Source organism: Oryzias latipes, chromosome 5, assembly GCF_053564925.1.
Source record: "Oryzias latipes strain Hd-rR chromosome 5, Olatipes_Hd-rR_3.1".
Taxonomy (NCBI): domain Eukaryota; kingdom Metazoa; phylum Chordata; class Actinopteri; order Beloniformes; family Adrianichthyidae; genus Oryzias; species Oryzias latipes.
The window spans coordinates 7,516,648-7,531,232 of NC_136241.1; the positions used below are offsets into that span (position 1 = coordinate 7,516,648).

Consider the following 14,585-nt stretch of genomic DNA (forward strand, 5'->3'; position numbering starts at 1 on the left):
AAGTTTTTCAATCCATTGGAAAAACACTTATGGATTGTTTTGCATTTATGTACATAATAGCAGGCCTCTGAAGGCCTAAAAAATATCTGAATTGTGTGTTAATTATATTTTGTCCATGCATACTCATTAAATCATTCCAAATGCTCAGTCCTTTTCCTTCTATTGTATTTATGAATGTTATGCTGCTTCCAGACATCGGAGCATTCAACCAATCGCATTTCAGCTGTCCTTTGTTACCAGGTAGAATCAGATCTAAAGAGGCTATCAGTATCCATTGTGAAGGTCCCCTTATGCATATTCAATGTCTGTCATTCATTTCTTTCTACTAATCAGATTTTGAGTTGGTGTCAGCAGGGCCTTCTAGCAGGCTTAGGCAACGTCACAGTATTCAGACCTTCTGATTGGCTTCAGGAAGACACATGCAGCCTTGCACAGTTTGCACTTTTTGATCTGACTCAGCTAAAAACAGAACTGACTGTAAATCTCCCACTGATCTCCATGACTTCATCGTCAGAAAAATCTGAGTGAATCCTGAAGCAGCCATACAGATTTGTGTGTTTGGTGCTGACCAGCCACATGTCCAATGCGTCTGTCGAGTGGACATTTTCGTCTCTAAAGTGAATTCAAACCTACGCGGAAACACAACTGGACAGACTCGGCTCTCAGCACTGGTATTGATGGCAATAGAAAAGGACTTCTTGATGGAACTGAAGCGTGATAATCTACATGCCAGGGTGACATAACAAGGAGAGAGAGGAGGATGCATTTTGTCTTCTAATAACATGATTTTTGACGAGTGAAATGATAAATATAATAAATAATATTCAAAATATATGTGGTTATTTTCAATGTTTTTTGCTGGCTGCCGTTACATAATGAGATGTTTTTCCTGTTTTGTTTATTCTGTTTATTTAGAGGCATTTATTGTGGCTACATGAATTTTCCACATGCAGTGTAAGGCTCGTTTCTGCATCGTAAAATGGTTAATGAGGGGTTGAGTGATTTAGGCCTGGCACTAATGAAGGCCAGGGTGTGTAACGCACAGTCCGCCACTGCATTATAGTACACTCACCTGCCATTTTATTAGGTAAACCTAGCTAGTACCGGGTTGGACCCCCTTTAGTCTTCAGAACTGCCTTAATCCTTGGTGGCAGAGATTCAACAAGGTTCTGGAAACATTCCTCAAAAGATTTGATCCATATTGACGTGATAGCATCACGCAGTCGCTTCAGATTTGTCGGCTGCACATCAATGATGTCAATCTCCCATTTTACCACATACCAAAGGGGATCTATTGGGTTGAGATCTGGTGACTGTGGATCTACATTTTGATGGTCAGCTGAAGCGCTGCATTATGGGATTTGTAGTGGCCATTAATAACAATGGTATAAATGATATCAAGGGCCAGATAAGATTACACGGCGGACCAGATGTGGCCTGCGAGCCTTGACTTGTCACATGACACATGTGACTTAGGCGGTGGGATGATTGGGCGCCGCCGCTCCTGTCTACGGTTACGCTGGGGGACACTTACCATGGCAGCGGGATCTCGGGAAGGCGGACTGGTTAGCCCTGTCCTGGGGGGGCTTTCTGTGGGAGGGGGTGGGTTCACTATTGGCATGTGACCTTGGTAGTTTGATGGGCTGGGGTTTCCACTGAGGCAATCGGCCTGACCAGAGCTCTGCCAGGTGGGGGCTGGGCTTGCCCAAAGGACAGGCTCTTTTTGGCTTGTCTCTCTTTGTGTGGGGTTTGAGATGTGGGACCTGGGGGGTCAGGTCTTCGAGCAATGGCCCCTGGGCTGGGGAGACCTGGGCCCAACACTGAGGGACGGTTGTTTCACCAATAGGGGGTCAGTCTAGGAGCTGTCCCCGACCTAACCTCCTTCTTCCTCTGACCATTTATTAGGGTCATGAGGGGAGGGAGACTAACAGTAATGATTATAATCTTCTAACAACTTGTTGCTTTATGATTCTATTATCTTTTGTAGTTACTTAACCCCCCTTATTCTTTCTTTCTCTTGTCCCCTCACCCCCCATAACATCCTTGTCTCTTCTTCCCTCCTCTACTTTTCCGTCTGGTCTAAAAGGGGTTTATACAAATATACACCTTATGAATCAGAGAGAGAGTTATAACCACCTGTTGTAACAGTAAAATGTGTCGAGCACAAGAGGCCTTCAGCTCTTATCTGTTTGCGTAGTTGCTGGACAGGAATAGTAAAAAAAAAAAAAATTGTGATTATTTTTTTTCCACGTTACAATTTGTTAACGGAAGAAAAATGTTGAAATGAGATTTTAAACCACACACTTTAACTGTTGGCTATCAAATGGTGAATAAATTACTTTGTGGGTTAATTTGTTTGAAACTCTGACTAATGACGTCAGTGCTCCACCAGTCTAGAACCTCACCGCACGTCACTGGTAGAGACTATTATTCTACCATGATCCATCAGTGTCCATCGTTGTCTAACTGTGCGTTTGTGGGCACGCCTGCTGTGAGTCACTTGGCGCCAGCCTCCATATTTGCTCAGATGGTTTCAGAAGGGAAGGAAGGAAGCGTTCCACTCCAGAGAAACTTCATTGTTGTTTTAAATCTGATACATGGTTATTAATTTGCAGGCTAGACAAACATGGAAGACAATAGAGTTCAGAGGGTCTGTCCCGGTTCCTTGTCAGACAGACGCTTTGTCCATGTGTGCCTCTGTTGAGTCTTTTGATGTGCAGAAAAGACGTCTCATTTTAACAACTCAACGTATTTATGAATCTAATCTGTAAGTCTTTTAGAAAGCCACATGAATCAATGGAAGCCGACTGTTCACAGAGTCGTCTTTGGGAATGTTTGCTGGAGGATTTGAGTTACTTTAATTGTTTGAAAAATCTCTGTCATCTTTACCTGTGATTGCGTAAACCTGTAAAAGTCTGGCTGTGAAGAGCTTTCACCAACTCATAAAGAGCCGATCAACAAAAAATTACTTCATTTGAAACTGGAAATGCCTGATAACAGCCAGGTTCAGGATTCAGCAGCTCACCTTTAGACTGGAAGCAAAGAACTCCAATTTGCAATGTCATCTTCACATAATAACTGAACCATACATATGTCATATATATAGCTTCATTTAATGCTTGTAAAGGAATGGAAAGAAGGGAATTATAGAATCCCACCCCTATTGTGTTTTACTTAACTTTATTTTAAATTTTGCATAGTTACCACTATCCGGTTCTTAACTTAACTCTGATTATGATCAGAAAATATAAAAAGATTATTACATTAATCCAGTTGTCATAGTCATCATCATTATGTTTAATGGTAGTAGTTGTAGCAGTGTCCTTGTCAGGCTCAACCAAGCTACGGATATGATGTTAAAATGATAGTCTACATTCTATAGTCCATGATAACTCACACAGTTGGAAACGATGAAACATGCTGTTTTTTTCTGTTCCTTTATGTTTTTCTTACAGCATACTGTGCTCTGCGTTCTCATTGGCCGTATACCTTGTCAATCAATCTCCTCTATGCCATTATCTGCAGTTTGCCAACTTTACATAAATCTTTGATTATGATCTGATCTTTGCTTTCATTCTATAATCCTGCACTTATTTTTCAATGAAAGTTTGAAGTTTGAGAATTTAGACAAGAGAGAAGAGTGTGAAAATGTTTATGTATGTCTGTGAAAAGTGGGTAAAGTGTTTAGTGTGGAGTGTTATAGCCTTAAAACATCTTCCTCCTAATGCCAGATAATGCTGGACCTCATGGAGCTGGAGTGTGTCAGCATTTTCTGCTAAACAAAGGTATTGATGTAATGGACCGGCCCACCCGTTCCTGTTAGCACATCTGGGACATCATGTCTCGGTCCATCCATCAACGCCAGGTTGCACCACAGACTGTCCAGTAGTTGGCGGATGCTTTGGTCCAGGTCTGGGAGGAGATCCCCCAGGAGACCATCCACCGGCTCATCAGAAGCAAACCCAGGTGTTGCTTGGACGTCATCCTGGCACACACGTGGACGCTACAACAACACTGAGCCTCATTTGGAATTGTTTCAAAGACATTACATCAAAGTTGGATCAGCCTGTAGTGAGATTTTCCACTTTAACTTAGAGTATGAATCCACATCCAGGCCTCCATAGACTAATACATTTAATTTCCATTAATCATTTTTGTGTGGTTGTGTTGTCAACAAAGGCAGCAATACAAAGAAAAAAGCATTTACAGGATGTGTTTTTGTGGTGTTCCCTTTGTTTTTTTTCAACAGTTTATATTGTAAAGATCACTACTGCAACACAAGCCACACCTCGCCTCCACAGTAGAACCAGTGACCCAGTTGCCTAAAACCAGCTTCTATCACGTGTCATTACGCAGCAGCTCAGAGGTGGAACATGTCCTGCTTCACATCAGTGTTTCACCGATGCAGCTGTAGACCATGTGCTTCAGTAATGTTTGCTGTGGGACTTTCTCATGGTAAAAATGACAATTCAAGCTAAACTGCTTTGAGGAAAAGGCCCAACTGCCAGCGGGCCACTGACCCTTTCTGGACCCTGATCTTAGCCTTAAAGCAGCACATCCTCAGCCGTGACCCAGCTATCTGAGCCCCTTCTGCTGTCGTGTCCTGTGAGGCAGAGACACTGATGTCAGCCCGACTGGGTGGTCCGCTCCACGCTGTCTGTCACTCAGTGACCCCGTCTCTTTTCAGTTTGCTCCTTTGAGACTCTGTGTTTGTCTTGAAACAAAATGTATTAAAATGACACTCCACTAGGCTGCTCTGCTTTCAGCAGCAGTAACATTTTGGCTTTGAGCTGTTCACAACAACAGCTTGGATCCTTGACAGGTCCTGTCAAGTTTTTACAATGAAAGCCTAGACTGTGCTGAAAACTCTGTTTTATGTTTTAATGATGAAATCACAAAATATTCTTTGCCTTATCAGCTTCTCCCTTTAGGAGTTACCACGGAGACACATCCACCTCCCTCTAACCCTCTCCTCTGCATCCCCCTTTCTCATGTTCTCCTGCTCTACATCCATGAACCTCCTCTTTGGTCTTTTCTGGTAGCTCAAGCCTCAGCATCCTTTCACCAACATCATCAATGTTCTTCCTCTCAACAGGTCCAAACGTCTCCATCATCTTCCCAGCATTGATCAACAGAACAACCACCATGATCTGTTCCTTTGATGGATTCCTTCCTGATCCATCCTGGTCCCTCCCAAAGAGAACCTCAGCATCTTCATCTCTGCTGCCTCCAGCTCTGCTTCCTGTCTCTCTAACCAACATCATGGCAAACAATTAGAAAAAAAAATGTGTACTTCTGTGTTCACATTAAGTCTGTGTATTAGTTACAATGATCCCTTTTAACATGTCATACATTTGTTTCATATGTAAATGTAAAAAACTCCTTTGGACATTTTTGGTGGGTCAAATTACATTTTTGTGATTTCCTTCAACCTGATTCTAATCTACAAGTGTGGGAATTTTTGACCAAAAAGGAATCAACCTTAGAGGAAAAATAAAACGTCAGGACAGGATAGGAAATTGTAGGAAATGTAAGTTTTTCTGAAAGCAGCAGTCTGATTCTGATATTTTCAGACAAAAGTTTCAAAGTAAGGTCTTTTTAAGCCTTTTACACGCAAATGCTTGCATTTTTTATAAATTGCACAGCCGCATCGTTTGCATGAAAAGAACAGCTACTGGTTATTCTGGTTATTTATCTTTTTTCGAATGTCCATATTTGCTGAAGGAGTTAATTAGTGTCTGAATTCCTAAAATCACATATCAATGTCTTAATTTATCACTCCATTTTCCATAAACATTGCAGAGGAGAAAGGAAAACTAAATGCACTCAGTTCATCCTTACATCGTGTCATTCTTCAACTGGGGGCAAAGTTTCTGCATGATGCATACATGAAAACCCTTTCCACTGCACAGAGTTTCTCAGTGAGAGCTTCAAACTAGAACTGTGACATCAAACTGGTTTGTATCCCAAAAACCATAATTTTCTGATCATCAGTGACTTGTTTACATGCATTTAGTGGAAATAATTCTACTCACTGAACAATTTTTAGACCATTTTTATCATACAAGTGCTCTATCTAAAAAATCTGTCTGTGTGTGTGTGTATCTGTAGGTATGTAGGTATGTATGTGTATGTACATACATGTGTGTATGCTTGCATGCATGCGTGTGTGCCTCCTAACCCATGCATACATGAATGGATGGATGTAGAATTCCAACTTCTGAGTTTTTTGCTTACAATGAATAGACTTCAGGGAATTTTTGTGAGTGCATGTATTCTGCAAGTAAACTGAATTCCCCTCAATTTCAGTCCTTTAACCCACAAAGTACCACAGTGGCCCGCCCTGGGACCTGGCCCTGTCCGGCCTGGCCTGGCCCAGCCCGTGGGACAGCAGCTGTCGTGCTCATAGGGATGGGCTGCAGAAACTCATGAAAACCCTCACTCTGTCTCTTCTGAAGGTGGGGATTTTCTCAGCTTTGGTGAACTTAGTGGGCTAAAGACAAGAAGGAATTCATTTAGGAAAACAAGTCCGTGACACAGAATGAAAGGGATGTTTTTCTGGGCTTGTGAACTGTGCTGTGTCCACAGTTTTCATGTGGGTGTTCATACCATTCTGACATTTTCATCTGGCCTGGAAATGTTGTGAGGTTAAAAGGGGATCAGCCCCTGGGTCCAGCATGATGAAACCCTGAGCAACTTTGAAACTATGATTGGCTACTGCTCACTGAAGATAGATGGGGTGCATCTGAGCAGAATCACAGCATGGCAGGATTCTCCAGTTTAACTTTGGCCTGACAATAGGACAGGGAGAGGCAGAGGAAAAGTGTGCTCACAATCCAGACTGTCGTTTTTGGGATTTTCTTTTTCCAAATCAGCGTCTCTGTCCTGAGGATCCTCTCCACTTGTCTACTTACTAAAGTTTATTCAGTTGATTTTTTTTGATAGACACATCTGAGTCATAGTTTATTTCTACCAGACATTTGAAGCCAGTTTTAAACAGAAACATGGAGATCAAACTTAGATCTGAAACTTTTTTGGAGCTTTTTCATGCTTCGACAGACTATTTTCCAAAAACCCAAACAAAATGAAACAAATAGTTACAAAAACCCCAGAAAAACCCCAGCTGAGTACTTTCATCCAGTTTCTTCTTTTTCATCAATGTGTTTAGCGGCTGGGTAGCTCGGTTGGTAAGGTGGAAGGGCAGGGATCCAGGGTTTGATTCCTGGAGGGGAATGAACAATGGTAATGGGGCAATTACCATTGCAATAACACATTATCAGTAGGGTAAAACTAACCCAGTTCAATGCTTGAGACCTAGAATTCTGCTTCACAATGATAGTTATCATCGTCCTTGGGCTACCCTTAACACTACTGCCTCCCAAATGCAGCTCGTCTGCAGCTCGTCCCCCAGGGGATGGGTCAAATGCGGAGAACAAATTTGAACAGGGACTGAAGTGGGACTTTTTTTAATGTTTATTTTATACATTGACTGTCATCTACGGTCAGCTTAAGCGGACACAAGAAGGTGCTGTGATGACTTCAGACAGTGTGGTTGGGTTCTGATAAGGCTCTGCCATCCCGGTGTGAAGCTGAAGCGGCTCTTCCTTCACTTTCCTGTCAGTCCCTCCTGTTCTCCTCTCAGTTCTATCTGCTTCCAGCAGTGCCTCCCAATCCCAGTCTCCAGGCCTTCCTGCCTTTAATGTTTTTCCATCCTTCCATGCTACGACACACCACGATCAAATGACCGTCTTTATCAGGTATTCCCAGGATCCATTCAAACTGACAGACAGGTTCCCTCTTATCACCTTTTCCCATGCTCTTTTCCTTGACCCTGTAGGGGAAACTTTCCAGGGTTAAAGGGAGCAGATAGGAGAAACACAAAAGTGGTCTTGGCATTTTTTAGAATCTGAAGAGACTGTGGCAGAGATGCTGTCAGTGCGTCCCAGAATTCCAGGTTGAGCCTTTATCGTCATTGATACAGAATTTTTACGGCAAAGACGCCCAGGTAGGGAGAAGGGGAAGAACACATTGAAGGAAAGGGGATGATGTGCCCTCTGCTCACATAGGGAGACAAAGTCTAGGTCAAGAAAATAATAATAATAATCTATTTGAGTTTTTTCAGACGCTAAAGGCACTTACAATGTGTCCATTTTTCATTCACTCCTCATTCATACTTGGTGATGGTGAGCTACTGATGTTGCCACAATGGCCCTGGAGCAGACTGACAGAGCCGTGGCTGCCAGTATGTGCCTATGGCCCCTCTGATCACCGGGACATTCGAAAGCGTGCACACACCAGTGGAGCAACACTGGAGGCAGGAGGGGAGAGGTGTCTGGCCCAGGGACACGGCGATGCTTGACTAGGGGGAATGGGGTTTGAGCTCCTGACCCTTCATTCTTTGGACGACCTGCTTACCCACCTGAGCCACTGCTGCCCCAAAAGAACAGACGTCCACTGTACCAAACGCACAACACATAACAACATACACATGATGTGGGAAGGAGGGGCAGGAGGGTGTTGGGGTCACTGCCTCCATTGGCGCCGCCAGCTGGTCAGACATGAGGAGCAGGGAAAAGAAATATCATGAAAACCTCAGATGTTACCAAGTCTAGAGGATGTGATCAACTGAAAGAGCCTGATCCCTCTTCTACAGAATGTAACTGGTTTTACTCTGTACTGACACCAACTGCAGAGGAGGCGGGATCCCGGATGGGACTTTGTCCTGCCGTTGTATGTCCTACGTCAAACCTACAAGCTTTTTCCATCGGCTCCTGATTCACAGCTATTTGAATATAAAAAAAAAATACTCAGTTTTAATCTTAGATTTCTTTGTATACATCCTTAATCATGAGAAAAATATTACAAGAACACGCTGAAAATGCCAAAATCCTTATTTTATGATTTATTTGATTTCAGCTTGAGTTGTTGTATCTGTTGCTGCAGTAGCCTGTCCATGTTAGGGCTGTTTCAGGCTCAGCTGCCTCCCCATCCAGACAGCGCTCTATGGTGCACACAATGCTTTGTTTTACGTCCTAGAGGTCCAGGCAGGTTAAAGGGTTGGGAGTGGGGGGGCTTTTTGAGGGAGTTGTATCTTATGATTGACCAAAAAAAAAGCTGTACAGGTGAGAAAGTTTCTTCATTTTAACCAAACTGAGTTTAAACTGTCAAAGTTCAGTTTGTAAAGTTTAAAACGAAGAAGCGTGTGTGTGATTTTCAGTTTCCACGCAGGTCCCTCGCATTCTTGTTTCATGAAGAAAACTTTTTCTGTGGGTGGCAGCAGAGATGAACAGCAGCAGCAGAAGCAGCAGGACTTTTTCAGAGGAAACACAATGACACAAAGCTCAACGGTAGGGAAACGGCACACACAAACAGGCAGGGCAGGAAGCAACAGACCCACAGAGAGACTGACTGTACAGCAGTGAGGGTGCTGACCTCCACAACCGGAAAGACTGGGACAATAGTGGGAGCAGTTCCACACTGTACTCTGAGACTTTAAACCAGATGTCACCCTGGGAATCTGATGGTCGCAGTCGTGACACACATCCTGACAGAGCAGCACTGACCAACACCTCCACCTCCAACACTTCCACATACTTCAGCAGAGAAAATTCCAACATGGCAACAAAAAGCATTTTTATTACTAGGAGAGCCTCAAAACTCCAACTGACAGCAAAAACTAAAAGTTTCAATGATTAAACTGAAAGTCCCTCAAATACTTTTCCATTCTATGTTCCCAAACTTTCCAGAAGAAATGCGATTATTTAAAGTACAGCAGGAAAAACTGAAGCCTTCAAGAAGATCTCAGTCAGCGCTTCAGGCAGAAGGACCTGAACTCCTGCGAGATGCCCACAAAAACACCCCCAAGCCAAAACCTCTGGACCTCCTGCACAGCGCAGGAGCGCATCTCTGATCCGCGCCACTCACCAGGTGCAGGTTCTGGACTCTCGGCTCGGTTCGTTCGGAGCTGAACAACAGCAAGTGATGCACAGGCTTCTGACATGCAGGTCCAAACCCGCCTGAAGGTTCGAGCAGCGCAATCCCAGTGGGCGCGTGCGCACAGACGGTCTATTCCTGTCGTCTTGCTGCTGAATGCTGCCTTCACGAACCCTCGGAAGTTCCCCTAATTCCCAAGTTTAAACGTTTTTTTCCTCCTTTCTTTGAACTTTAAAATTATTACACTACATGATTACATTCAGCAACCATATGGGCAGAAGAGAAGGAAATAAAAAGGAAAACAAATTAAATTTGGTTTATTGCTTTTCACTGAGATTTAGTGAATATGCTGGAAAAATGATTTTTTATAAACAGTCCAGTTTAGTGAGTTTAGTTGGTCAGTGTATCTGGACACCTCTTGTGGTGGACCCCAGAGGTCTGTTTTAGGCATTGAACTGTTAATTTGTATTAATGTTAAATTTAACGGACTACTGATAAAATAAGCATTGTCTCCAATGTTGGGGAAACAGTTTACAACTGTTGAAGGGAAACATTCTTTTAATGCAGTGAGGGGAAAACGATGTTTCCAGACTTTTGCTTGCAGAATGAAACCGATAGTATGTAGACAGAAAAAAAAGCTAATCAAACACTGTGCTGTTGTCTAACATGATTTTTTGACAATGGAAATCTGGAGCCATGATTAACATATGGATGTTTTTAATACTGTGTTATTACTTGATGCTTCATTGTGTACATATTTACTTTTACTATAGATCACATGTGTCAAACTCAAGCATAAAAGTTTTTATTTTCTTAAAATAAAATAAAAATTGTTGTGTATTTAGTCATATCTAGGGGAAATCTGACTTAAAATATCGGAATGGGCAACTATACATTAGGACTTAAACACTGTCCATATAAACTAACCTGACAGAATCAAATGTAAAAAGATTTATGGTAGAGTAACAAGCAAACATACGTTTTTATGCAACTGTAATTGTCACTTTAAAAAGTTATAATAAATAAATAATGAGTTATTTAACATTAAGGAGTAGTTACATTTATTTTTCATTACATTTAGTTACATGAATAAGTCACATCTGGCCCTTTGAGGACAACCACTATGCTGATGTGGCCCTCAGTGAAAATGAGTTTGACACGCCTGCTATAGATCTATTTAAATCATGACTTCTGACTCGTTCAACTGCCTTTTTTGAAACTATCTTCACATCATTTCTTCTGTAACGTTTTAATTTCCCACTTTACACTGGGTCAGTAAACGTAACAAAAAATGCCCTCACTTTTAAAACCAGAGCTCCCCCTTGAGTTTTTAGTTTGCCCATGCATCTTTAGACCCAAGATCGCGAGCAGGGAACAGGTGGAGGAGAAGCTAGAGAGGTGGAGGTTTGCCCTGGAAAGGAGAGGAATGAAGGTTATCTGCAGGAAGATGGAGCACATGTGTGTGAATGAGAGGAACCCAAGTGGAAGAGTGAAGTTACAGGGAAAAGAGATAAAGAAGGTGGAGGATTTGAAGTATCTAGAGTCAACAGTCCAGAGGAATGGAGATGTGGAAAAGAAGTGGAGAAGCGAGTGTAGGTGGGTTGGAATGGGTGGAGAAACGTCTCAGGTGTGATGTGAAGAGTTTCAACTAAAATGAAAGTAAAGGTGTAGAAAACTGGTGAGAGTAGTCATGTTGTGGGCTTAGAGACACTGGCAATGAGGAAAATACATGAAGCAGAGCTGGAGGCAGCAGATATGAAGATGCTGAGGTTCTCTTTGGAAGTGACCTGGATAGGATCAGGAATGAGTGCATCAGAGCGACAGCACATGTTAGAGGCTTTGGAGATAAAGTCAGAGAGGCCAGACTGAGATGGCTGGGACATGTCCAGAGGAGAGACAGAATGCCTTTCTTTCGCCAAATGGAAGAGCGTTCAGTGTGTCACCAGTTATTAAGATGACATTTTTAAATAAATTTCAAGTTTTAATAGCTTTTAAATTTGTAGAATTTTTGAGAAGTCACTGTAGTTTTTTTGTTTTCACAAATGAAAAGAAGTAAAGATGGTTTCATGGAGGTATATTTACATTTATGGAATTTGGCTAGAAGAAAAATTAAATTGAGTAAATAGGCCTTCTTGTTTTCAATTAAAAAAACACAACAACCTAAGATAATATGCCTATAACAAAGAAAAACAAAACAAAATAACATAATGAAGAATATATTTTTCCAGCAAGTTTAGTACACCAGTCCAAAATGTTGTGGTACATGAACAGATCTTAAATTATGATATTTTATCATATTCTTCAATCTTTTTATGTTTTATGATGTTTTATCACATAATTTTATCATTTTATTTGCTTAATCTAGAATTTTTATTCTTGTATTTTATGACATTTTATCATATACATATCTGTTTAATCTAGAATTTTACTTGTATACTTTTTTTATGATATTTTAACACATTTATTTTATTAGACTGTTTACGAGTGTTTTCTCACCCTTGGCTGGGGTGTTTGTGTTTTATACTGACACCCCTGCCAATAGGAGGACAGGGCAGACGGCGCCTTCTGGTTTCTCTGGTTTATCTTTATTTATTTATTTATTTATTTATTTATTTATTTTCCACTGATATTTGTCTTTGTGTATTTTATTGTGTGGGGCTAATTTAACGTATCTTATTATATTTTATTGCATTTGATTTTGTTTTTATGTACAGCACCTTGAGCTGTCTTTGAAAGATGCTATATAAATAAAATTAATTTGAATTTGAATTTAAATGAATGTGTAACGGTTTCCAGAAGACTATTTCAAATTGATATCCTTTTGAAATCTGTGGGAGATAAAAAAACATTTAGTGGATAATATTTATATAACCATTCATTCATTGATTCATATTCGAATCTTCTAATTTTATCCTTTCAGGTTCACCGGGCTGCTGGAGCCTATCCGGGCCAATTGCGGGCAAAGGAGGGGACATCCTGGACAGGTTGTCAGTCTGTCACAGGGCCACAATCACACACACATGCACACACACATTCACACCTATGGACAATTTAGAGTTCCCAATGAACCTATGAAGCATGTTTTTTCTGTAGCAAGATTAAAAAAAAATTCAAAACCAGAAATGCTTTTTCATTTTAAAAATGAAGCTGTATTTGTTGACTCAAATTAAAATGAAAACACAATCTGCCAAACCGCTTTTTCTTTTTCAACACAACTCATTCTGTCACTTAATTAAAATGATAATGAAACGGTTTTTGACATTTCCTTTACAAAATGTTCTCTGGTAAATGTGATGCAAAATTCATTTAGAAATGTCTAATTTGACAATTAAAATGGACTAACAGAAATGCTTTTTCATTTTCACAATGTAACTGCATCAAATAACTCAAAATTAAAATGAAACATCAATCTTTCAAAATGCTTTTTCATTTCTACTTTAACATCTGTGACATAATTAAAGCAAAAATGCAAGGAGAGGATTGCATTTTCGTTTTCACATCCACCGTGCGAAAAGTGTCGCAATATTAAATTGAATCCGTTAGTTCAAAAGGGGCCCAAGTCCAAGAGGTTTGTTTTTCCAGGAAATGATTTTAATTGCATAGCTTATAGGGAGGCTACACCAAATGATGAATACTTTACCCAGATTTAGCACAAGTTCATAGCTTACAAATGCTATAATATGAAGCACCTCACTTTTATCATTTTAGAGGACTAGCAAACTAAAGTCTCTGGACTTGGACCCTTCTTGAATTAAACAGGGGTGCTGCCATATTGGATAACTAGTGCTGCCATCTATGGGATAAAGCTAAACCCATCCAAGAGAGGCCCAAGTCCAGGAAAATGCACTTAATGCATTTTAAATGTCAAGCATAGTCAATACATAACAACGGACTTGGGACTTTTTTTTGCACATAATCAGATAGCTTTTCCCTTGAAGACCATAGAAAAAATAAAATCTCTATTTTGAAAAATTGTGGACTTGGGCCCCTCTTGAACTGACCAATTCAATTCTAGTTAGCATTTGCAGGAGGGAGGCGGGGCAAAAAAGAAAAGAAAGAACATTTTGGAGGATTGCTTATTTTAATTTTGAGTCAACAAATGCAGCTGCATTTTCAAAATGAAAAAGCTTTTCTGGTATTGACTTTTATTTTTAATTATGCTACAGAAACACTTCCATAGTGGTACACATGCAAACTCCACGCAGAGACGTCCCCATTGATGTTCTGTTTCAGGACTTGAACCAGGGGCCTTCTTGCTGTCAGGCAAGAGTGCTGACCACTGTGCCACCATGTGCAGTGGATAGTGCTATAAACATTTAAAAGAAATGCATCTTATCTAAGTAGTTTAAAAATATTTATAATGTAATATCCACATTTTTTCCAGGGTGAGCTAGAGATTCTACTGTTCCAAAACAGAAATGATCTGTGGAGAAGAGACAGCAATCCAGCATTTGATGTCTGAGCCTGGAATCTTCATTTGGAGTCTTGTGATGGTCAGAGGGCCCCAGAGGGGCCCCAGAGGGCCCCCAGAGGGACCGCAGAGGGACCGCAGAGGGACCTGCCCCTATAGCGTTTTTGCTCCATGCAGATCGGGTTTTCTGTTTGGTTCGGGTGAGAACGGCAGCTTCTCAGTCCAGTTAGGAAGCCCAAAG

At 41.1% G+C, this 14,585-nt stretch overlaps 1 protein-coding gene across 2 annotated transcripts in view; it reads right to left on the reverse strand.

Annotated features, from left to right (window-relative positions):
* si:dkey-49n23.1 (semaphorin-3D) overlaps window positions 1-10,108 on the reverse strand; it is a 79,828-nt gene extending 69,720 nt beyond the window's left edge. The window contains exon 1 of one of the 2 annotated variants that reach the window (XM_023954800.2): window positions 9,925-10,108. The gene's annotated coding sequence lies outside the window, so the exon portion shown is untranslated. The remainder of the gene's footprint in view (window positions 1-9,924) is intronic. The other variant, XM_078946968.1, reaches the window with a different exon arrangement.
* Between the last annotated feature and the right edge of the window lie 4,477 nt (window positions 10,109-14,585).